The 24845-nt window shown below is 42.8% G+C and overlaps 1 long non-coding RNA gene across 1 annotated transcript; it reads left to right on the top strand.

Moving 5' to 3' along the window:
- Positions 1-2487: 2487 nt before the first annotated feature.
- On the top strand, positions 2488-22245 carry LOC129385370 (uncharacterized). Its single transcript, XR_008612933.2, has 3 exons — positions 2488-2643; positions 11881-11982; positions 22166-22245. It is a non-coding gene; the product is annotated as an uncharacterized lncRNA (long non-coding RNA).
- Positions 22246-24845: the final 2600 nt, after the last annotated feature.

The following is a 24845-nucleotide window of genomic DNA, read 5'->3' as shown; positions in this document are numbered from 1 at the left end:
AAGAAACACCTATATTCTGGCCTCGCATAGCTGATTAACTTTAACGCACGCTTTAAATATATACTCAATGTGAGCCGCTTCTTTTTCTTTCGAAATTAGGAGCGTACTTCTGTCGCGCTTGAAAAAATTTAATGTGGAATGCAGCCTACGTGTTTCTAGCGTTCTTGTATCGCGATTGTCTTAACTCTCAGTACGCACAAAGGTAGCGGAAAATGCTGGCCGTACTACATTAGGAACTTGCTGTGTCCTGGTAATATATTCCTAACAAATTTCAAGCAAGCTTAGGATGTACCTGTCGCATAACCTCAAAAAAAGACCTTTACATAGCGTGCGATCATATCATGTTCTGATGCTGTCATATTCAGCGGTCCTTTTATAGGACGTTAAATAAATACAGAGAAGAATACATTTTACAGCATTTACATAATTTAGCAGGTTCATTTTTAGCCTAGTAATGTAACCATTATGACTATACCGTACACTATTCCTCCTAGATAGCTTTAAATTTATAATTACTTTTTAAAGTAGCGATACTATACAAATTTTGATCACTAGAATAGCAACAGCACAGTCAGTGCAGAAGAAGATCGTACCGTGCAAAAAGAAATGTATACTAAACAAGAAATATAACAAAATAAACTGTGCGTGATATAGTGGAATCGCTTTAACTATTCCGTTACCACGCCTATTCAAATTGATCACCTGTGATCGATGCTTAACATCACCGGTTTTGAAATGTTGTAGCCGTTTTTTATCCTCATAAGGCCATCCAGTAGTGTAAAGGCATTGCACCATTAAAACAGGTTAATGTTCTCCTGCTCTCGCGATGTTGTTGTTTTTACTGGCCTTTTTGTGAACTAATGTTCCTATGAAGTAGCGAAAAGGGGCGTGGCTGTCACCCTCTGCCACTCCAGAAAAAAAGCATGCCGCTCACAATTACGACGCCGTAGCATCAAAATTCTAGTATGTTTCCCAGCAAGTCTCCCAGCAAACTCCCAGAAAGTCAAGAATTAAATTATATCACCGGCTTTGCCGTCTGACAGTGCTCAGCGGTTATAATTAGTCGAAAATGACGCCAGCTGTACATTTGTGAACTTTTGTTGCAGTCCGAGTCACACTATTCCACTGAAGTGTATTTCTGAAAGACCGCCGCTTGTCCAACATGTAGAGCTGACATTTTCAACCCGTTTCCAAGAGCCTAGATTTGGCTTGATTTGCAAAATTCAGGCAAGCGGTGCTGCCGGTGTCACTGCCCTGTTATCGAAAGTCGCTCTCATGGCGTCGTCCCACGTGGCTGCGTCGCGAGAATAGCATCCCGCTCGAAACTGTGCTGCACCTGCACTTGAATTTAGTGATGAGAACTTGAGGTATGATTCCGAAGATGACCGCAAAGCAGATTCAAGCTCCCACGGTGATGATGATTTGAGTGAGGCTGGGACATCCACAGCTGTTGTCCGGTGAGTTTCCTTTACGGCCGTGAGTGGTCACCTTCCTTGTGCGCGCTTATCTTCCGATCTTTCTTTAAGACCTGAGAGCTCTACTGCTTATCTTCAAGGCGCATACTTCCCTTGATCATGATGTGCTGCCATCGGTAGTAAAGAAACTTTCGTTCACGCCAAGGCCGCCCGTAGCACATATCGGCCCAGCGCAAGACAGTTTACAACGGTGAAGGATTTCTTTCTACCCTTCTTTGCAGGCGATAAAGACAATCTGTAAAAAATGCAAATAGATACGCCTGGATGCATAATTCTGTAGTTGCCCAGCCATACTGACATCGATCGGTCCTGGAAAGAGGTACATGACTCTAGACGAACTGGTGTAGTACGTTCCTTGGACTTCTGATTGGACCATCCTCAGATATCGAAAAGGTGGAACTGCAAAATGTTTTACGAGGACCACAAAGTTGAACAAAAACCAGACGTTTCTTTTACAAAAGTGGGGAATGCACCTATGCTTCACAAAACCCAACACCTGCTTCATCACATGGCATGAGCGATGAACTAGTCAAAGTACTTTTTTTTTGTATCCAAAGCACGGCGGTGTACTAAGCATTTAATTTTTCAGACAATATTCCTGGGTTATTGATCTTTGAAATGTGTATTCTTAATTTCCTTCGATATTAAGTATTTTGTAGGTATAATGTTCTTTATTGTTGCTTTTATCAACTGGTAGCAGAAATGGCGCTTTGTAGAATTTTTATGTTTTACGTAATAAATGTTTTCTTGGCAACGTATATATTTAGAAAGAGGATTTCATTATGTGCAATATGCTATGCTGCAATATGTATTTGAATGGTACTTGTAGTGCTAACTAATTTGTTTCCGAGACATATCAAAACGAACATTTCCTCGCGGTAACGAAAGAGTTAAGACTATATTTCAAAACCTCGTGCGTAACATTGATGAGGCGAATTACGAATCAAAAGTCCGTGCAATTACGGTATAGGCTTTCTACAAACAAGAAAGATTCACTTTCGAAGAAAGAGAATTATTAACTCCAGAAGCACTGAGCGTGACGATTGTTCATCTTGTTCTTTCATTTTAGGCCCATCGCAACCTCAGTGTGGGAGCCAAGCTTCGTGCAATTTTGGACAAAAAAGGGCTTGCGGAATGAAAAATGGGAAAACATCTTTCGTAAACTGCAGTAAGAAAATTAGTACTTTATCAAACAATAGTGAGAAAACTTATTTGTCTGAATTATATTTTTGGGATCTGCTGGCCGAAAGCTATTTGAAAAGAAAAGAATACTAAGAGGATTAAGTGCTAGTGCAGAAGGTGGCATTGTTTGGTGAACCAATTACCAATACCGTTCAAGGATTTCTGCAGCGTTAGCGTTAGCGCAGCAGGAGTTGCGTGAGGGAAGACGGCCTCACGGCGACGCGTCGCCCGATGGGCATCGCTGTGTCTATCGCATGCGGCGTCGGCCCCGGAGGCAGCTGGTGCTTGCTGGCTCGGAGAGCATGTACCTCTATGGTACGTTACTCGCAGGGTAAAACTCGAATTACCACTGAGTGACATTCTTTTGGACATTATTGCCTTCTCATTCACAACTCACAAGTGCTCGGATATAACAAGTGCGGAACTTCGAATCGCCAGCGCATATTGATAAAGCTGTCTGATATTGCCGTCACTGGTAACTTTGCGCACCGAAGTGTTGCCAATAGCAGCGCTGTTTCGAAGCGTAAACATTGGAGAGATATTTCTCTGGAAACTACAAAAGTATACGCGAAGTAAATAAATGGCTTCGGCAAAATAGGACCGCTATTGACAATGTCATTGCCTTGGTCTCATCAATTGAAGAGGAGTTGGTCGCTGGAAACATACCTACTGTATTATTTTTGGACATTAAAGCAGCATATAATTCGGTCTATCATAAAGCAATACTTCACGCTTTGGAAACCCTTGGTCTTGGAGGATGGCTATACGCATGAGTTGAAGACTATCTTGAAGGAAGCCAACTTTTCATGTGTACCCGGATGGCTCCACGACGCTTTATGCCGTCGAGAAGGGAGTGCCACAAGGAGCTGTGTTAAGCCCGGTATTATTTAATTTATTCCTCATCCATCTTAGAAGAAACCTGCCCCGTGGTGTCAAATTCACACCGTATGCGGACGACATCTGCATTTGGAGCGCGGGGCGTTCCCTCTGTATCACCCAACAACGCCTCCAGAGAGCGCTAGTAAATATATCGGCCTACCTAAATCCAAGGGGTCTGAAATTGTCCCCCGAGAAAACGTTGCTATGGCTTTCACGCGGAGGTGTATGGAAAAATACTCACTCGTGTTGGGAGGTCTTACCCTTCCATACGTGAAGACGCAAAGGTTTCTTGGAATAAGGATCAATAGGAACCTCACACGGTCGCCTCAAGTGAAAAAATTGGGCGAGAAGCTTTCCTCGGCGTCGCACGTATTGCGATTTTTAGCCGGATCACAGTGGGGCAGCAACTGTCTATCAATGGTGCTCCTCCATAAGACCTACGTTGACGGAACACTACGGTATTACCTCCCAGTCCTGTACAAAATGTATCTCAGCAGCAAGAGAAAACTTGAGGCAGTACGGAACAATTGCCTTGCGTACGTCTTGGCCTTCCGAAGGGGTCGTCCCGCTCAGGAACTGTAGCAGAAGCTGGATGCCTGCCTCTTGAAGTGCTATCTCACAGAAGACACTTCAAATTCACCTCCGACACGTCATTCATACGAAGACCCACTTTTTAAAGGATATTTCTAGAACCCGTACATCAAGCTTTGGACAGGCCGTCGGAAGCATGTCTATTTCGATTCCTGCTCAGGCGTCACAAATTATGCCACGAAACATTTCACCATGGACACTGTCCCAACTAGATATCATGCCATATATCCCTGGAATCAGTGCGTTAGAGAAAATGCCTCATGCAGCGAATTATCAGATAGCTTTGGAATATATGCATAAAGAATACGCAGCCGCAACGCACATTTTTACACATGGCTCTACAACTCCACATCGTTCATTGTGCGGTCTTCTTGTTCCGTCTACAGGGCAACGATTCTCGCTTCGTCTTAAGCGAGCGACACCATCTACTTCAGCAGAGCTATATGACCTTAAGGAGGCCCTTGCGTATGTACTTCGACAGCAACCGCCAAAGACATGGGTGATTTTCACGGATTCAAAAGCAACCCTACAATGTATGTGGTACAGGCACAAGCGTCGTATAATCAAGCTGCAGCGTTTGAAATTGCTTATCTTCACCACAAGGCTAAGATTGCTTGGCATTGCATCAAGTTCCAGTGGATACCTGGCCATGCCGGTATTTCGTAAATTGAAAAAGCGGATGAAGCTGCCTGAAATGGACTCCAATATCGCAATCTCAAAAGAAAATTTTTTACAAATGCCAACGCTTCAAACATGGCGAGAAAATATGCCTATCAAGAAAAAGACCACATCTGGAATCTGCCGTTTCACCAAGATAACTTCCTGATGTATATTGACCCAGAAATGAAACCGAAAATTCCACGACCACTTCCTCGACACTTAGACACACTGTACAATCGTCTTCGACTGAACGTGACATACACAAGCAATTATCTGTAACGCATAGGGCTGACCACTAACCCCTACTGCGATAACTGTGGCAACTTAGAGGCAATGCAGCACATATTACTAGAATGCCCCGCGCACCGTGACGAGAGACATTTTTTTCAGCAAGAAATGGGCATGATTTGCCACGATCCTTTAACATTACCCAGCATCTTAGTTCCGAAGCCCGGCCCTTCAAAACAGCGGCGGGTTTTAGATTTACTGTTCAAATACCTGTCAGAAATTGGTCTAAGAGGAAAGCTTTAAAGATTCTAAATTTCATATACAAAAGCCCAAATTTACCCGCCATGTCACCTATAACTATCAGTATCAGGTCCACTTGCACATTTCATATTTATTTTTATTCTCGTTTTCTTCCACTCTCCTCTAAAATCTTTTAACCCCAATCCCCATCCCTATACGGAGTAGCATGCCAGCGGTTGTATACGCGTCGGCAAAATTATTTGTTCTCCTAATAAAGAGTCTCTCTCTCTCTCTGTCCTTCTGGAACGCTTGAAACGATGCGCTCCATAACGTATACATGAGGTTCAATGGAGGTATATATGAAAATACCTTACGCTAAACGCAGCAACCGGAGCCTAAGACCTGCGCTCTAAAAAAAGAAGAAAAAGCATGGCTGAAAAAATATTGCTCACTTTAGGTCACTGCGCACGTAACCGATTTATGGGCTATCGGCGGCCAGTGAAATGCTGTAAGCTGCCGTTTTAGACAAACGCAGGCGCGGTGGAAGCACCAACCGTTAGCGGAAGAACGCCCGCCCTTCCCTTCTGTTTTTGACGACGCCATCCGCGTATCGCTCTGACTCGGTTTTGAGGCTATTTGCCACGTGTTCGCGTGTTCCCCCTCATATTGTTCACGATAGCACATATGTGCCGCTCTTCAACGAACCTCTTCCACGCCGACTTGGGTCACTACGAGATGCGAGCAGCCTGGGTAGGAACCGCTTTTGGAAGAAATCATTTGATTCTGCTTGGGTAACTCGGTGCGTGACACTAGGTATGGGTCTCCTCTGCAATGAACGTCTTTGATATGAATTCGGGGAGCTATGTATGTCCCATTGGTTATGTGCCGCTCTAGAATAACAAAAATTATACCTAAATTTCTCTGTCGCTGAGCGGAATCGAAAACCGTGATAGCTTGACCCCTCAAGGACAACAGCCTGGCGTACTAACAGAGTGCGCCAAAGAAAGCACGGTTTTTGTGTGTTCTCAACGAATGCTTTAAACGCGAATGCTATAGCTGGCTACGCCATGAATGCACTGGGTATATGGAAACCTTCAATGAAAATCTCGCCAGTTAAGTCGCTGAGTATTTGTCACTAGGTATGCTGCAAAGGTGCAGCGGTAGCGTAGAGGTAGAGCATCCACCTCGCGTGCAGGAGGACCGTGGTTCGAATCCCGGTGCCGCGCAATTTTACACAGGATAAAAAAAAAGGAAAAAAATCCGCGTGTTGAAAAATTGCACAAACAGGCCTGGTGTGTGGACTGATGCCGGTGACAAGAACCGGTAGCGCACTCCCTAACCAGAGCAGGATTGGCCACCCTGGTGCAGTACTTGGCCACAACCTCATATATGAATACAGCAATCAAACCCCGGCCCTCAGTCCCCAGCAGCTGTGAAACAACTTACCACGGCGGCGGTCAGACCTGTGACGCAGCAGAGAGTCCTCGGAATCCCTGGATCCGGACAGGCCGCCAATGGAATGTGAACCTGGCAACATGCACCGCTAGAACGTTATTTAGTGAGGCGAGTCTAGCAGTGCTATTGGAGGAATTAGAGGGCAGTAAATGGGATATAATAGGGCTCAGTGAAGTTAGGAGGACAAAGGAAGCATATACAGTACTAAAATGCGGGCACGTCCTGGGCTACCGGGGCTTAGCGGAGAGCCGAGAAGTAGGAGTTGGATTCTGATTAATAAGAATACAGCTGGTAACATACAGGAACTCTATAGCATTAACGAGAGGGTGGCATGTCTTGTTGTGAAACTTAATAAGAGGTACAAAATGAAGGTTGTACAGGTCTACGCCCCTACATCTAGTCATCATGACCAGGAAGTCGAAAGCTTCTATGAAGACGTAGAATCGGCAATGGGTAAGGTCGAAATACACTGTAGTGATAGGCGACTTCAATGCCAATGCGGGCAAGAAGCAGGCTGGAGACAAGGAAGTGGGAAATATGGCATAGACACTAGGAATAGCAGGGGAGAGTTAGTAGACTTTTTAACAGAACATGCGGATAATGAATACCTTCTTCCGCAAGCGGGATAACCGAAAGTGGACGTGGAGGAGCCCGAATGACGGGAGTAGAAATGAAATAGACTTTATACTCTGCGCTAACCCTGGCATCATACAAGATGTGGACGTGTTCGGCAAGGTGCGCTACAGTGACCATAGAATGGTAAGAACTCGAATCAGCCTAGACTTGAGAAGGGAACGGAAGAAGCTGGTACATAAGAAGCCGATCAATGAGTTACCGGTAAGAGGGAAAATAGAAGAATTCCGGATCAAGCTACAGAACAAGTATTCGGCTTTAACTCAGGAAGAGGACCTTAGTGTTGAAAGAATGAACGACAATCTTATGGGCATCAATAAGGACTGTGCAATATAAGTCGGTGGTAACTCCGTTAGACAGGATACCAGTAAGCTATCACAGGAGACGAAACATCTGAACAAGAAACGCCAATGTATGCAAGGCTCTAACCCTCAGCAAGAATAGAAATGGCGGAACTTTCGAAGTTAATCAACAAGCGCAAGACAGCTGACATAAGGAATTATAATATGGATAGAATTGAACATGCTCTCAGGAACGGAAAGCCTAAAAGTAGTGAAGAAGAAACTAGGAATTGGCAAGAATCAGATGTGTGCGTTAAGAGACAAAGCCGGCAATATCATTACTAATATGGATGAGATAGTTCAAGTGACTGAGTAGTTCTATAGAGATTTATACGGTACCAGTGGCACGCACGACGCTAATGGAAGAGAGAACAATCTAGAGGAATTTGACATCCCACAAGTAACGCCGGAAGAAGTAAAGAAAGCCTTGGGAGCTATGCAAAGAGGGAAGGCAGCTGGGGAGGATGAGGTAACAGCAGATTTGTTGAAGGATGGTGGGCAGATTGTTCTAGAAAAACTGGCCACCCTGTATACGCCATGCCTCTTGACCTCGAGCGTACTGGAATCTTGGAGGAACGCTAACTTAATCCTAATCCATAAGAAAGGGGACGCCAAAGACTTGAAAAATTATAGACCGATCAGCTTACTGTCCGTTGCCTACAAAGTACTTACTAAGGTAATCGCAAATAGAATCAGAAACACCTTAGACTTCTGTCAAGCAAAGGACCAGGCCGGATTCCGTAAAGGCTATTTAACAATAGACCATATTCACACTATCAACCAGGTGATAGAGAAATGTGCGGAATATAACCAGCCCTTATATAGAGCTTTCTTTGATTACGAAAAAGCGTTTGAGTCAGTCGAAACCTCAGCAGTCATGGAGGCATCACAAAATCAGGGTGTAGACGAGCTGCATGTAAAAATACTGAAAGATATCTATAGCGGCTCTACAGCCACCGTAGTCCTCCATAAAGAAAGCAACAAAATCCCAATAAATAAAATCGTCATGCAGGGAGATACGATCTCGCCAATGCTATTCACAGCGTGTCTACAGGAGGTATTCAGAAGCCTGGATTGGGAAGAATTGGGGATAAGAGTTAATGGAGAAAACCTTAGTAACTTGAGATGCGCTGATGATATTGCCTTGCTTAGTAACTCAGGGGACCAATTACAATGCATGCTCACTGACCTGGAGAGGCCAAGCAGAAGGGTGGGTCTAAAAATTAACCTGCAGAAAACTAAAGTAATGTTTAACAGTCTCGGAAGAGAACAGCAATTTAGTCTAGGTAGCGAGGCACTGGAAGTGGTAAGGACGGACGGAAAAAACTTTAATGGAAAAAGGACCTGCGAGGTTGCAAGCCCGGGCTCAGGTCACCCAGGCATTGTGTTCGGTGAGACATAGCCTTTCCACCGTTGCCCGGGCCCGCTGGATAGCCCATAATTGGTCGTGTAGTTCTGAGCTAGTCGGAGCGCTTAGCCATCGCTCCTCGAGAAGGTCCGGTTCTATCGTGTCCTCTACATATGCTGAACTGATCTGTGTGCACTTCCACAAGATGTGTGCCATGTGTGCGTGTTCGTGTTTGCAGAGCTTGCAGCTTGCGTCTGGATATTGTGTTGAATGTATTCTGTTTAAGTGTACTGGGTTTCGGAACGTTCTGGTTTGCAATCTTCTCCAATCTGTTTCTTGAGACCTGTCGAGTTGTTTATGGGGTTGTGGGTATGCTTCTCTTTGTTTCGTGTAGTGTGTCAGTATGTCGTGGTACATGACCAGTCTGTCCCTGTCGTCTTTTATCGCTTCTTCGTCGTCGTCGCCTCCTCCGTCTTCTCCATCGCCTCCACCGCAGTCCTTCCCACTTCCCCGGGGGTTGCGGGGTGTTGGGCCGTCACTGTCCGTGCCGCGGTGGGTTAGTTTTCGCGCGACTCGGTGGGCCTTCTCGTTGAGGTTGGGAGGGGCATTCATGGTAACTTCTGCCATATGTGCCGGGATCCATTTGAGGTATTTGGGTGTAATTGTGCCGTTCTTAAAGTCTTCTGCTCTGTGGTTCAGGATTTTGGCCGCCTCGGTGGAGACCCAGCCCTTTGTGAAATTCCTAATTGCCGTTTCTTCCGCTGGCTCCGACGATCTAGTCCTTACGGAGCCCGCAATCACGGTCTTTCCTTTCGTGCATACGACCGCCATTGCGAAGAGGGAGTTACCTTTGTCAGCGCCGACAGCACCTTTGTCGTCCCTGTTTCGGGGGTACCGCGTGGTGTCTACGAAGAGCACCCCCTGCCGCGCGCCGTGGTTTTTGAGAATCGTTTTCGTGCGGCATTTTCTTTTTATTCTCTCGACATAAGTGGTAAGGGAATATATCTATTTAGGGCAGGTAGTGACGGCGGATCCGTATCATGAGAGGGAAATAATCAGAATAAGAATGGTCTGGGGTGCGTTTGGTAGGCATTCTCAGATCATGAGCAGCAGGTTGCCATTATCCCTCAAGAGAAAAGTGTATAACAGCTGTCTCTTACCAGTACTCACGTACGGGGCAGAAACCTGGAGGCTTACGAAAGGGTTCTACTTAAATTGAGGACGACGCAACGAGCTATGGGAAGAGTAATGATGGGTGTAACGTGAAGGGATAAGAAAAGAGCAGATTGGATGAGGGAACAAACGCGAGGTAATGACATATTAGTTGAAATCAAGAAAAAGCAATGGGCATGGGAGGACATGTAATGAGGTGAGAAGACAACCGATGGTCATTAAGGGTTACGGACTGGATTCCGAGGGAAAGGAATCGTAGCAGGGGACGGGAGAAAGTTAGGTGGGCGGATGAGTTTTAGTTTGCAGGGACGACATGGCCACAATTTGTACATGACCGGGGTAGTTGGAGAAGTATGGGAGAGGCCTTTGCCCTGCAGTGGGCTTAACCAGGCTGATGATGATGATGATGATGATGATGATGATGATGATGCAAGATAGGGAACAATTCTCTGTTTTGGCAGGCACCAGCACAAAGCTTCCTGTCCCAGAGGCTACGCGGACATCTCGGCAGTGCCTCTAGATGGCAAAACGTCTACATAAAGAAGCGCAAGAGAGAAGCCCGGACGCTGCATGACTCGTCTCTGAGCATTCGCATGTACCGATGTACTATCCATTTTAGACGTCTTGCGCAAGGTATACGGGCGTGGCGGAAGGTGGCGCTGGGTGTTCCTTGGGAGGCTCGAAATCTCGAGTCCCACTGCAGTAGACCCTTTACACATCACTCGTTTAGACGACGTCATTATGTTGTGTCACAATGCTGATTTATTGCTAGCGCATTACCGTCGATGGGTATTGTGAAATGGGTTCTGCCGCAATTTTTTCGGTCTTCAGAAATGCACATTACCAGTATCACGTACATAGTTACCCAAGTTGACGTCGAAGACGTTCATCAAAGAGGGGCAAACAAGCAGTGGCACGTACCTAGTTATCCAGCTTGGTCCCAAAGTGGCTGCCTACTCCTTAGGGTTGCAGCGCATTGGCTGCCTGTTGCTAGGTGACGCAATAGAACAGCGCCTCAAGGGGTGCCGCTTTTGTGCTCGCTTCAGCCTCCAAGTTTCAGTTTCGCGCGCTCTGACAGATAAAATTTCTTCTGTCGTAATTCTGCGCGTAACCGCATCTTTACACATAGAAAGTAGATATGACTTGTACGTAGAAAACGCTTCAAGTTCCAAGTAAAGTGAGCCCACTGAAAGGAAATTTAAACGCTATCTATTTAATGTTTTGTAATTACCAACTAATTCACCCGTTAACCCATGGTCACCACGACTGGGGGCATGTCCCAGCAGAAACTGTCCTTTTATTTCGAAACGGAGATTTTTATATATTACCTAACATTTCAGTACAAAGACCCGGTGCAAGCACCACAGGCTCAGTTACCCAGGTAGGCGGAAAAACGCTTATATACAAACATTCATACATATATATCTAGCCATATAATGTCGTAATGTTGACGGGGTCATGTCCTTGCATTGGTATGCTTCAGCCATACATCTATGACATGGCATGCATCCATGACGTGAGTGACCCTTAGTGACCGTTCACTGAACCGCACCCGATGCTGCTTGACTAGCTGGTTATCTGTAAAATGCTTTAACTCACATTGATTACCGCAGTTTGTGGGATCTCACAATTTCCTACTCTGGCTCCCTTGCCCCTTTTGAAATCCATATTTTAGTACAGCCTTCGCAAGCGTGCACGCAAGCCCTAAAATCCTTTTGTGCAGCCCCTGAAGTGCCCATATGCAACGAGCTTTCCACTGAGTGCATTTGCAGCTGTGGTAAGTGGCAATACTTCCCCGGCTACCTCAAATCACTAATAAACATCAGTGCAGATCTACGCCGTGGAAATAACGCTTATTTTGCAGCTGTCGGCTTATTTGATATCTGGATCAAGCATGGCATATTCCATAAAAATTGAATGTAGGGCGTAGAGTCCCATTCAATCTGTTGAAGAGTGACAGTGTTTAACCTCGTAAAATGCGGGGTCGTTCACAAGCTCCCTACATATCTTTTGTAATATTTAGGCAATTCATTTGATGCTACTCAAAAGTTCATTATAGATACTCCAAATATTGTTAAGCCCTGCCACTATCGCCGCAAATGCCCGGTTTATTTATTTTTTTTTCACATTTTTTACAGGAACGTAACATACGGGACACACGAATCTTTAATCTTAGTAAACTATCGTAAATAATTCTGTAACTCAGCGTAAAAGTTAGTCAAATGATAAAGAGTGCTTCTGTACTGTGAAAAGTCAGGAAGTTCAACAATATATTTATTATAAATTCAAATTGACACCCCAATAAATTTTAGATTGCTCATTCCATAAACACTTTCTTTTATCGGGAAGGTTAGACTGATGGCGAGTGTTGGCCCTTGTATTCTGTGTAGATGAGGTAAATAGGCCTAATCGAAATGTTTTGTCTTTACCTAACACTTGAATAATGTCCAGGTTACCCTGTACATGTGTTCGCTTTGAATGACAATAACCGAAGGTTTTAAACATATGTGCATGCTCATCTGTTGACTTAGAATCCGTTATAAGCATTTGTGCCCAATTTTAAATTGGGCTGATTAGTGTTTGTAAGTAAAATGTGCTGCTTCTCAGATATCATTAAAATGACATAGATAGGTGCGAAAAAAAGTACATTCTAGTCAGCACACGCTATACTTAAAAAATATATATAGTGCTTGCTGTTTACCGAAGTATGGAACTGATTTTCCAGTTTATTTGAGCTATTCTGAAGGTCAGCAGCTCATTCTATATAAGAATCAAAGGTAACGCCTACGTACCTAAATCTATTACTTGATTTATTCGGGTATTATCTAGACATACCCGAAAATTTTTCTTATGCAGTTTAGTTTCTTTAAAAATGCTAATCCGATTACCGTTAAACAATCTTAGCACAATACTAAGCACCTCACTTATTACAGCCTCCATTTCACCCACTGATTCCTCTTCAAAAAGTATTGCTTTATTATCAGCATACATCGAACCTCCAGCTTATATAAGGATATATTGGAAATCACCTTCGTGAAAGCTCAAAAGCACAGAACCTGCAGCAAGGCTCTTTGGTACTCCGGTTAGGATTCTTGTGCTGATTAGGTGAAATCTCATTGGAAATCAGTAGGAGAGGTAACCTGTAAATATGTTATAAAGATTGCCTCGAAACCCATACTTGTGAAGTTCACTCATGGGAATGCGAATACACATTTTGTCCAATACGTTTAATTTGCAGGAAATCTACGACTATGATTCGGTTGTAGTAGCGAGTTGTATTTACTTTCTATGTGACAAGCAAAACTACCGTTAATATTGATCGTCAGTCCTGAAGTTGTTCTAGTATTTAGTGTTTATATAATGCTTTATTGTAATGTATGTTTTCAGAAAGTAGCATGAACGTGGAGAAAAAAATCAATCCTTTAATGTATTTATTCCCAGTACATTTCCAGAAATTTATTGCGCTCAAAATTATATATTGGCATGTAACTATACGGCGTTGAATGGTCCCCATACCTATACACTGGTACAATTTTAACAGGTTTAAGTACATTATGGTAGAGTCCCACATCGAGCAAGCGAATAAACAAATCCTGGAGGTGTATATATCCCTAGAATATCTACGTTGGAATTTACAAGTTTAATTGTAATTCCAATGAGACCAGACGGTTTGGTAACTTGAAAAGATCACGCTGTTTTAAAATTTCAGACAACTTTAATACATAGAAACGTATGATTTAAGCAGATATGAGTATGCAGAGAAGTTCTGTCACATAAAGTGGCTGCGATTCAAATTGTTAGCGTATAACAATGAAATATTGTTACGTGCATCCACTACTGAATGCATCCACTGTATCTAGTAAAACCAAATTAGGCATTATTTTTTTATCTTAACTAATTCGAATGGCCTCATTCGCCAAGCTATTTTTTTTCCACTTAGTATATGCACATTCACGCTGTGCAAGATTGAACCTCGACCCGAGCTTTAATAATGAAAGTGATTCATTGCACGAGTTTCTGATAAAGTAAAACTTGCCATGGACATGAACTGAATAAGGTTATCGTGTCAGATAAAGGGATACTACATGGATTTTTACTTGTCAATCATCCTTTTTTAGAAACATAAAGCTCAGTAGCAAGTGCTCGATACGCCGCTGTTATGCTTGCCTATGCCGCTGTTGTCCAGGTGATTGCATTAGCGCAATTTAGGCCTTGCGACATTTTATATATGCTCAAATATTCAGCCACATGTTGCAACAAATTGTCGTCCTATCATGATTAGTTTGGTAGTCACAGTGAGTTTTCCACCTAATACCCTCGTATTGCGAAACCAAAAATCAAGACTACTTCTTTTATATAAGTAGTATCAAAATATTTCTTTTTGTTTTATCTTGTCACCGAGCAGCCACATGAACAAAAAAAGAGTCTAGAGCATCTCATGGGGCTGCAGTTATGAAGCTGGTGCCTTTTAGGCCTCAGTATAGTTGTTTACATCTTTCACATTGTTTGAAGAATTGTTTACGTTTTTCTCAAAACAGGATTTTGGTTCATCTAATGTTACGCAAACTTTGGTAGCTTTTTTATCGACTAAACATACTGATATGAAATTTTGCACACTCATTCCTCACAAAGCTTTGCGTAAATAACTGTCATAAAAGAAACTTATGTAGTATTTTCGCATTTACAGCTCAGCTTGCAAATAAATTTGGTCCCAATTGTGAATTCTTCCTCCTTGCTTAGTTTGAACATTACTTTCTTAATATTGCATATGTTCTAGTTCATTGCATAGCTCCTACACTTAGCTACATTAAATTCAATGATTTACCCAATTCAGCAGTTCATTAGTTACTTATCACTGATATCGCTAATAGCACGAATACCACATTTTATGCCGAAAATTTGCTGCCAGAAGTACAGTGAACCATTGTCTGCGCCTGAAATAGTTGAATCAGTTAAATAGGGCATGTTTATCCAGGGAAAAATGTTTAAATTCTAGCTTCCGATTATAAAAAGTTTTTTTTAGTGTGTGGCCCACCACCTTAAACGACAACTGTCTTATACTTGCTATGCTCCTTCGGCAAATGTATTGTATAGTCCCAAGAACTTATATTGTGGCTCTATCTCAGAGCTAAACATATAAGGGAAGGAAACGTAGACAACTCTAATTGGCACTAATAATAGAAGTCCCTTTCTTGGACCTTTAAAGGAACCGTACCCATTTAGGTCGTAATAAGTACACTAGAATGTCTCATATTTATATAGGAATTATTGCAGATTGATCAACACAAACAACAAAACAATTTTGAAAGTATTATTGTCACTAACTTGATTATATATTTTGTCCACGCTAAACCAAAAATATCTGCCCTTTCCTTTTTCTCTATTTCATTAATTTCAAAGTATCGCTTTGACCTGAGGTCAGACCTCTGGTTTAATTTACTGGCATCATGCCTGATGCATTATTCTTTCTTTGGTGGCACAAATTTGAATTTCATGTTATTCTTGGGCATATTTGCAACCATGAGTGCCAATAGGAAGTTTGAAGAAGCACACGCTGGTTGAAAGAAATTGATTGCTTGAAAGTTAATAAAAAAACCTTCAATGTATCGCAACAAACTGTAGTATCATTTTTTCGCTTATTTTCGATATATTTGTTAATTATATTCACGTAATATGAAATTTTCACTGCACCTGACACTTCGGAACAGAAAATTGGTTTACGTGTTAGATTCAGCGAGATCACCATTTATCATAAGTAATTAGGCAGTTGAGCATCTACAGTAGGTGTGCAATAATGTTATTCTCATGTGTATGTTGATCATACTCGAGAAAATGTTATGAAATTTATAGATTGTATTGCAACGGTTAAGTATTGAGCCTCTGATAACCCTATCCTGAGGTTAAAATTTTGGTTGGTATCATCAAAGCTTCATGTCATTATTTCAGCGGCATATCAATACTTCAGCATTTGCGTTGACTCACGATCACTCATCCACAATAAAACTAGCTTATGAATATTTCATTCGAAGTAAACATGAATACGCTCCAGCTATTTGGTGCCCGCACCAAGCTTACTTGATTAACATATTAGCATCAATGAAATTAAATTATGAGGTTTTACGTGCCAAAACAACTTTCTGATTATGAGGCACGCCGTAGTGGAGGACTCCGGAAATTTCGACCAACTGGGGTTCTTTAACGTGCACCTAAATCTAGGTACATGGGCGTTTTCGCATTTCGCCTATCAGGATCAATACAAAATCTTGCCGCTAGCTTCATAACTTCCAGGTACAGCTGCGAAGAAAGTATCGGTGCGATGAAATCATCCATAGGACTCGAACCATTTGTGTACTGTCGGAAAATTGCAAAGCTGTGCCTTTTCCACCGACTATATTATACCTTCCCTCAACCACATGGAAAGCTTCTAATCCCACCAACCCGTACATCTCGTCGCCTTTTAAACTCTTGCGGCATCCAGCGCTTGGATGGTTCCTCATTTTCCTTTAATAAATCGTTTTTGCCTAGCGCCATCGAAGAATGGAACAATCTACCAGGTAGAGTTGTCAACGAACGTAACCCATTTATCTTCAAACAGCTGCTTACTGATCACCTCAAACCCTAACCTTATAATGACTTTACCTTGGTTTCGTTCTTTTGCGATTGCCGTCTCACATTGTGACTGTCTTCTGACTTGCTTTTGCATTAGGTTCAGTGTCCCTCGTGGGCATTTTTTTCCTTTCCGTTCTCATACGAATCCACAGGCTGAGTTTTGTAGTAAATTATAACCATTATCTTTGTTTCTATTCTTATCTTCTGTAACCCCCCCCCCCCCTTTATGTAATGCCCCGGCAGGGGTCCTTAAGTAAATATAAGTGATGATCATGATGATGATGATGATGATCAGGGTCCTGTAAGCGCCGCATTGGTCTCTCGTTAGTCTTAGTTTCAGTGTGCACGGACGTTCCTGGGATTCCGTCTACTGTAAATAAAACACAGCAGTCTACCATTGACGGCATGCCAATTAAGACCGGCAAAAAAAGCATCGAGACCTATCTCCCCAAAACCCAAAATATGCATACTTTTACATAAAGTTTGCCATAAGTCACCACTTCTGATACGGTATGGAGGCAACATCTCACTTCCGGAGCACGAAGTTGTAGCTTTGAATTGGGCTTTATGCAAACACTTAGCATTATCATATGCAGGTCAGTCAGTAAGTGGGCACGGTTGCTTGTGAGGTGTTTTCAGGCGCATTTATCATGGCAACAATGCGCCACACAGAGACCCACAAAACCACACGCTTCCATTTCTTTGAGTGTCCGTGACTGGCTAACCCACACATCTTGGATGTATCAACCACAGACGTGTGAATTCCACGCAAAGAAGGTCCGAAAGGAGCTTCCCGTAAAGTATCCGACTATGTTCATTGTTGCATTGCAGAACATGTGTTGTGCGGATTATTCAAAGTAGGTGGACCTTGGAGTAAGTGGCGTTGACTGGGATGTGTCAGTTCGGATCAGATATCGACCATTTTTTACAAGCACGCCACCGAATGTCTTAAATACATAGGCGTGTGGCTTTTTAGCAGGACTCATAACTTTAGGCCACCACTTGGCACGCAAATACCTTTCAAGATGTGGTGCTTCTTCTAGTTCCTTGTCTTACAATGCCATTGTGCTTTGTCCCCGGCCTTTGTGAGACCATAGCTGGTCTGCGTACAGTTTCATTGCATCGACGAGTATTGGCCTTTGGAGGGAGCGAAGGAAGAGAACTTGAGCTGATCTGTAGCCACTGAAGCCTAAGTGTATCACTTAGCGAGTAATGCCAAGGATATATTTTTGGCTTCCTTCAATATGCCATTCATGGTGCGCAGCGTATGTCATGTTTCATCAGATCGCGGATATAAATATACGTGTGATGTACCCGAAACCATATAAGTGAGGAAAGTTCGGAAATTTCGTACAGGCAAACAACAGCCTAGTGTCGCTGAACATAACATCAAGAATACTGTGTCTACCGAAAAATGCCTTACTCGAAGAATGTCAGTTTCTGCAGATGCGGATTGCAGTAAAATACATACGAGCTGTCTAGCGTGGTAGTCCACAACAAGTAAACAATGATATCAGCAAACTTAAGACAAATATGCGCCAACTATTTCCCCAGGTGGTCAAGAAGTCTCGCTTCAGACCACAGGATCTGCTCGCTAGACACACACTTGAGGTAACACACGAAAAAGGATAGCAGATAGCAGATAGCACTCCATAGCAGTCTCGATTTCGTTAGTCAGTGGCCCTTGGCTGAAGTAAAACGTTGGTTGATGCCTTGCTGAACATCTTGAAGCAAGCTTGACATGTTCTTTCGCCGAAAGGCTGGTAATGCGAGTCCCTCGTTCATCAAGAAAATGAGCTGACAAATGGAGGAGTTAAATTGATGGTAAACGCATTGACTAATGTTAAGGGGTAGGAATCATGACTAGGTCAGCCTCGTGGGCATTTTTTCTTCAAGGTAGTACACTCTTTGTGAAATGTGTCTTGAGCCCTAGCCTTATCAAGATGTGCGTAAAAGGTAGAGGGAAGTACGTCTACGCTTCTTGGTTGAAACAGGAGATAAAACTTGAGGATCATTGAACAAAGTGCCAGCTGTAGCTAGGAACTGCTTTGGTGTGTATCTAACAGAGAATTACTCAGGAAAGAGTGAAATTGCAAACTCGAAGGCATGATACAGGGGTCAACTGAAGCTAGCAGCTTAACACATGGGTGGTGATCCATCTGGCTGGAAAATTGGAGAGCCCACAAAAGCTCGCCGAATCTCTGGACTCTCAAAGCTACAGCCAAAACTTCCATTTCCATCTCGCTGTATCTCTGATCTTTGTTGTAATAAAGGTTGATGTGTAATCAATGGCACGTATTTCACCAACTGACTAATGTACTAGAAGTACGGCACCGAGGCCATAGGAAATTGCGCGCTTACTTAAAATCGTTGTGAGGTCTGAAATATATATGCGCCAAAGGGATTTTTTGTCTTCATTTCTTCAACAATTCCAACACTGTGGCTTGAGCCGGCCCCCGGTCTAATCATTGCTCCCATTCAGGAAGAGCCAGATAGGTGCAGTAATGGGCGAAATATTAGGCCTGGAGGGTTCATTTATGTTCAAAATGGATACTAAGTGCCGAACTCTAGCAAGGCTCATCAGAGACTGCAAACTTGAGACCACAGCAAACTTGTCTGATGCGGGTGCTATGCCATCGGCATTGAATATTAGGCAAATTAATTTGGCTTTTCGAAACTTAAAACCTATTTGAATATTTTCAGGATGACGTTCTTAGGTAGTATATGGAGGCGGCCATGTTCAGATCATTCTCTGCTGAACACAATAATAGGCCTAGCTATCTTGACGCACCCTGCGATTTCTTCGATAACTCTAGACATCCGACATTGAAAGCGTCCCGGGCACACGTAATTCTAAATGCTAAACTGCAAAAGCAGGACAGCCCAAACAACGGAATTATTGATTTATACTTCTGCTAGTTTAAGAGAGATACGCATACGATAGAATCCAACCGATACGTCCTACCTGGAGAAGATTGTTGTAGGTTTGACTTGCCTAAGCACCTACTCAACTGTTAGCAACAAGCTTCACTCACTGTTTGATCGGCTGTGAACCTCAAGAGGACTAAAAACACAAGAAGGTACATAGAAACGCCGAGGCCCAGAGTAGCAGCAGCAGAAATCGAGGTCTCTGGATCTCACTTCGAACAATACGTCGAGGTGTTTCCCTAGTTAGGGGAAGTCGGTTTAAGGCGCCGTCAGCTCAGCTGGTAGCACGGAGCAGTGCTCCTAAATGCAGTGTTAAACAGCTATTTTTATTGACAGCCTATCCCTATGGAAACGTGATGGCGATACTCATAATTGATGATGGCGATGATGCTGATAATGAATTATTGGATTCCCTTTGAAACAGGGCCGTAAGAAATAGTCACCTAGCCTGTTTTATTTTCGACCCTAGCAATTTTCAAACATTTCTAGAATTTATTTGTGCCCCACAAAGATGTCCATTTACAAAATCATGCGCAATATTGAAAAACCATTGCCGATGAAGGAAAAGTGGAACGCAGGTATCTGTATAAAGCTTGGCTGTACTAAAACTTATCAAGAAAACCAATGAAACGTTCGCAAAATTTTTCGTAGACTTGTAGCGGTGCCATTAAATCCCTTGAATTTCCTAAGGGGATCAGAAATTCTTTGTGCAGCTTTGCTGTCCAGAGCTGCTCGGACCGGCATACCTATTATAAGCTACTTTTAGAGCGAATATGTTAAACTGAGTTCTGTAAACATTTCCATGCAACAGTGAAAATCAGGTGCTGATGGCGTTGTTGACGTATGTAAGTGGGGCGCAATACATGTGAGTGCCGTGAACTTGCTTTCAAACGTAAAGATGAAAAATAAGCAATAAACGTTTGACCCTATTTGTGACATTCATACAGCCAAAAGATTCTACTCGCAATTAATTTACCGCAATGCGTAATTTGTGTTCTTCATGTATGTTATACAAGCTCAATGCTACCTTTGTTTACGGCAGCAACGATAAAAGCTCGCGTCGTTATGTTGCATCGCATTGGGCACTGAAGCGGACACTGATAACATCCAGGCAATACGTCACTTAAGTGCGATGCAGGAACTGCTGCTACGTTTGACCGAGGCTACAAGCCATGAAATAGACACCTAGTATATCCCAGGTTTGGTAGAACTCGCTTATACATTTTCGTTTTGTTTGACATATCAGTTCTTTGACTGTCGTACATCGGTAGAGTATTTTTAACAACGACATGAAATTTCACAAATTCGTCTATACGTTACCTGGAATGTGTTGTCATCGATTCAGAGAGCGGTGCAAGCAGTCGTGGGGATCTAGTCGTTTTTGAGCAATATCGTGGCTGGGTACTGTCAACATCAGCGATAGCTAGTCACCATGTCATACACTGCACATAAGGACAGCTTTCACCGCGCGGTTCTCTCGAAAGTTCCCTTATTGCTGATCAATCATTAAAAAGCGTTGCACCATAGAGCGTGCGCAGTGATAGGCTCGCATTACATGACAGCAGCATCTTGCGGTGAGAATGTAGTGGGCCAGGGCCACAAGCTTGACTTTCGATGCGTCGTTTATGAATGCTACCTGAGTATTCCTTCGAAAAAGTCACAGCCACAGTAAACATTGCTTCCAGTCTACGCTGTTACAAGCTTTTATTGTACGGTATTGTTCTATTTCTTGTGCTATCGGATTTCAAAGTACTTTTCCGCAAGCACGCTTCAGTACATGAGTTCGAGGGACGTATAATTACAGTAAGTTAAAGTACAATTAAAATTTGGTATCCTTAACTTTGCTCTGAATTGGAAGAGCATACTGCAAAAGCTGACGCGAATATCGGAGCTTCAATCCTTGTTTATATTTGGGGATTTTATGCCGCAGCGCACATCCACGAGCCTTCCTTACAAGCTCTCGTCTATATGTTAAAAAATTTGCACGCCCCACGGCCACAGTTCCAGTTGCATATAGTAGATTTATTGATACTTGCCGACCCCGCGATGAACAATAACTCACTGTTTGTTGCATGAAGGAAATAATATTAAATATTATATTGGTGTGAACTAGCCACCTGGTGAATGAGCCATCGATTCAACTGGTGAAAGCTTCTAAACTGTTACAAAGGTACCAGTAAAAGTCTCTGAAGGCGCAAACTTCGTGTCACATATAAAGCAAAGCTTATGAGAAATCTCGGAATAAGATGACAGGGAACTGAAATGAAGGCCGCACTTGAGCAGTGGGATTAAAAATAAACTTGTTCTAGCAGTCATTATTAAATATTAGGTAACCTACACCATTATATGTATTATACTGTGTTGGACGGCGTACTATTATGTGTTTTATTATTGAATGGGAATATTCTTCCTTTTTCTTTAAGGACAAGAGACAGGAATGTTTGGAAATCGTCGGACATCAGGATAGCGTTGACCAGCATACATGATTCAGGAGTCATTGAAGAGGATTTCCCTTCATAATAAAATGAATTAATAGAAATGTTCGCCAGCCGATTTGGCAACCATATTTTATTTGTAGAGAACCTAACTATTAACATCAAAGATACTACATGTACAAGTTGTCACAGCTGTCAGTATTGCGTTTTTCAAAAAGCAGTCTTTACTGTACGCCAAGAAAGTAAAACACGTGTGTTGTTTAAAGGCTTGTTCAAAATTCGACAGTATTTTGGTTGCTCCTCAGGTATAATCGCATAAAAAGGCATTATCTGCTTTATTTGTTTTTCTTATAGAAGATAATCATTGGGCAAACACATCAAATTGGTGCTAGTTTATTTTTACGGCAAATACTGACCGACAACGAAGTATGGGTAGAAACTCGTGCAGATCCAGCGCACATGTTATAGATGTATAGGAAGACAGGTTTAAAAACAGCTCGTAATTACATGCTTCACACGTAACGGAAATAAGTACAATTTGATGATGAGAGCTCTATGCATAAAAAGTACTATACGTATAAGCAAGACTGAGAATTTCTGCACCTTTTTTATCGCTGTAGGGCGTACAAATTCTAGAGGATTTGTCAAGAACGGCCACACCGTAATACGAAACAAACGTCGTTGGGCAAATATAGGTACATAATCAAATTAATAAAAAATAAATCACGTATTCAAATATTTCCAAGAACTTGCGAATTAAAATTAGCTGTTCTTATAATAGATCACTGTTCTTTAGATATATCTGAGACCCGATATTATATCTCCAAGTTTTATGTAGCAGACGTATACTGTGGGAAATACACAATCTGCAGGATTAGCCAAAAACCCAATGACTCAACAGAGCGGATAAATAAAGAATTCTCTACATCAAAACTTTGGTTAATGGATTTCAGCATACCATTAACGGATCGATGCGCTTTAGTGATACCTGTGGGCAGACATTATATGTACAGGTTTTGACAGGCACCGAAAAGAACGCCCTTTAACAGACACCGACAAAAGTGCACCGACTTAATGGTGCACAAATACAGCATTACGTGGTGCCCACTTAAGCGAACGTTCATGTCGTCGGCTTGTCGTGTGCTTTAAGCCGAAGACATGGGTGATATTTTAACGCGACAGCGTTAACAAGCGCATGTCGCAGAAAATCCGGTTTCGGCGTCCGCGTTGGCTTCCCGCGTGCGGCGTTGGACGTCGTTTCGGCAAAAATATTTTCGAACCACGGATACCCAGGCCTTCCATGTGACGCAAAGAATGGACTCAACTAACTGAATTTCTCAAGCTAAAAGACGTGAAAAAATTGTAAATTGTACACACAACCTTCACACATAACAGAGCTCGGATTGTAATTTGAATATACGGAAAAACAAAATTCTGTTACGTGAGAACTCAAGCCTCTTTTTCAGCGTTTCTACTATCCATAGACCCGAGATGGCGTCCGCCATTTGCGCACGCCGGCGCGAAAGTTTCTCGGAGTGCACGAAGCGGCGCGCCTGCTTCCTTGAAATACTTCCAGATGGCGCTCACCACCACCGCATCGCGGCCTCTGCAAGAGGCAGCATTTCTACCAGAAAGCCCACCTTCGTGCATAGCGTTCGCCGCGAGCGTTTCCGGGTAAACATTACGGTTACATACGCTGCAGTTGCCGGGGGCCGCGAGAAGCGCTCAGAGACCTTTGAATGCTATTGCTTTCCACTTTTAAAGGCGGATCTTAAACGTCCTCCAAATTTCATGTGACGTTATTGGGTCGCCTGTTCTTCCTCCGTGTCAGAAGGCAAGTTGACTATGCTGGCACACAAATGAAACCATAATAAATATGCCCCACTGTGCTTGTTTTATTATAATACTTCAAATTGAGAATTGTGGACCACACCGTATAGTACTATGAAATAGATAATGCGTTTAAACAAACACCTGCGAGCATATAGTTTCTTAAGCTATACATTTAAGATAATAAAGTTACCAATGACTTGGAAGGTTCTGAATGCTACAGAGTATCCAGGTGTTTCAATTCTATGAAATTCATGCTCTGTCCTACCGAAAGGTACTTGCGTACATCAGAAGTTACGGATCCCAACATTACATCAGTCTGTACAGCTGATTTCGGTTTTTTTCATTTCTGTTAGAGGCTGTGGAAACTGCTAGGGGAGCAAATATAGGAACTTCAATTAAACAGACCAGAGCCACAGAAGATGGCCACCAAGACGCAGCACTGCTTATGAATTACTCAATGTTCGAGACAACAGCACTCGCCCATCGAAGACAGTTTAAGGGGATCGATTAATATAATCCAAGCCAAGCCAGGAATAGCTCGCTGGGCCCGAAGTTCAAGAAAAGAACCCTAGATTGAAAAGAGCGCTGCAGAAGACAGGTTGTTAGGGAGGACAAATAAAACAACCACTACATAATGCATCTTAATGCATGTGCTCAAGAAAGCTTGGGCGGAAATCAGCTCCATTTTTCAGCTGTGTACCTAAACCGTCCAAAGAAATTTTCGTGTCATTGTTGGCGTGGTAAGAAAAAGCTTCCCATACGTGGACCAATCCCGGGGATAGTGCAATGCCGGGCCGACCCACGGCGGAGGGGAAGCGGGCGTTAAGCACTCCCC

This window comes from Dermacentor andersoni, chromosome 7 (genome assembly GCF_023375885.2).
Source record: "Dermacentor andersoni chromosome 7, qqDerAnde1_hic_scaffold, whole genome shotgun sequence".
NCBI classification, from domain to species: Eukaryota; Metazoa; Arthropoda; class Arachnida; order Ixodida; family Ixodidae; genus Dermacentor; species Dermacentor andersoni.
Note: the sequence above shows the minus strand (reverse complement) of the source record. Positions and strands in the feature narration are given on the sequence as shown.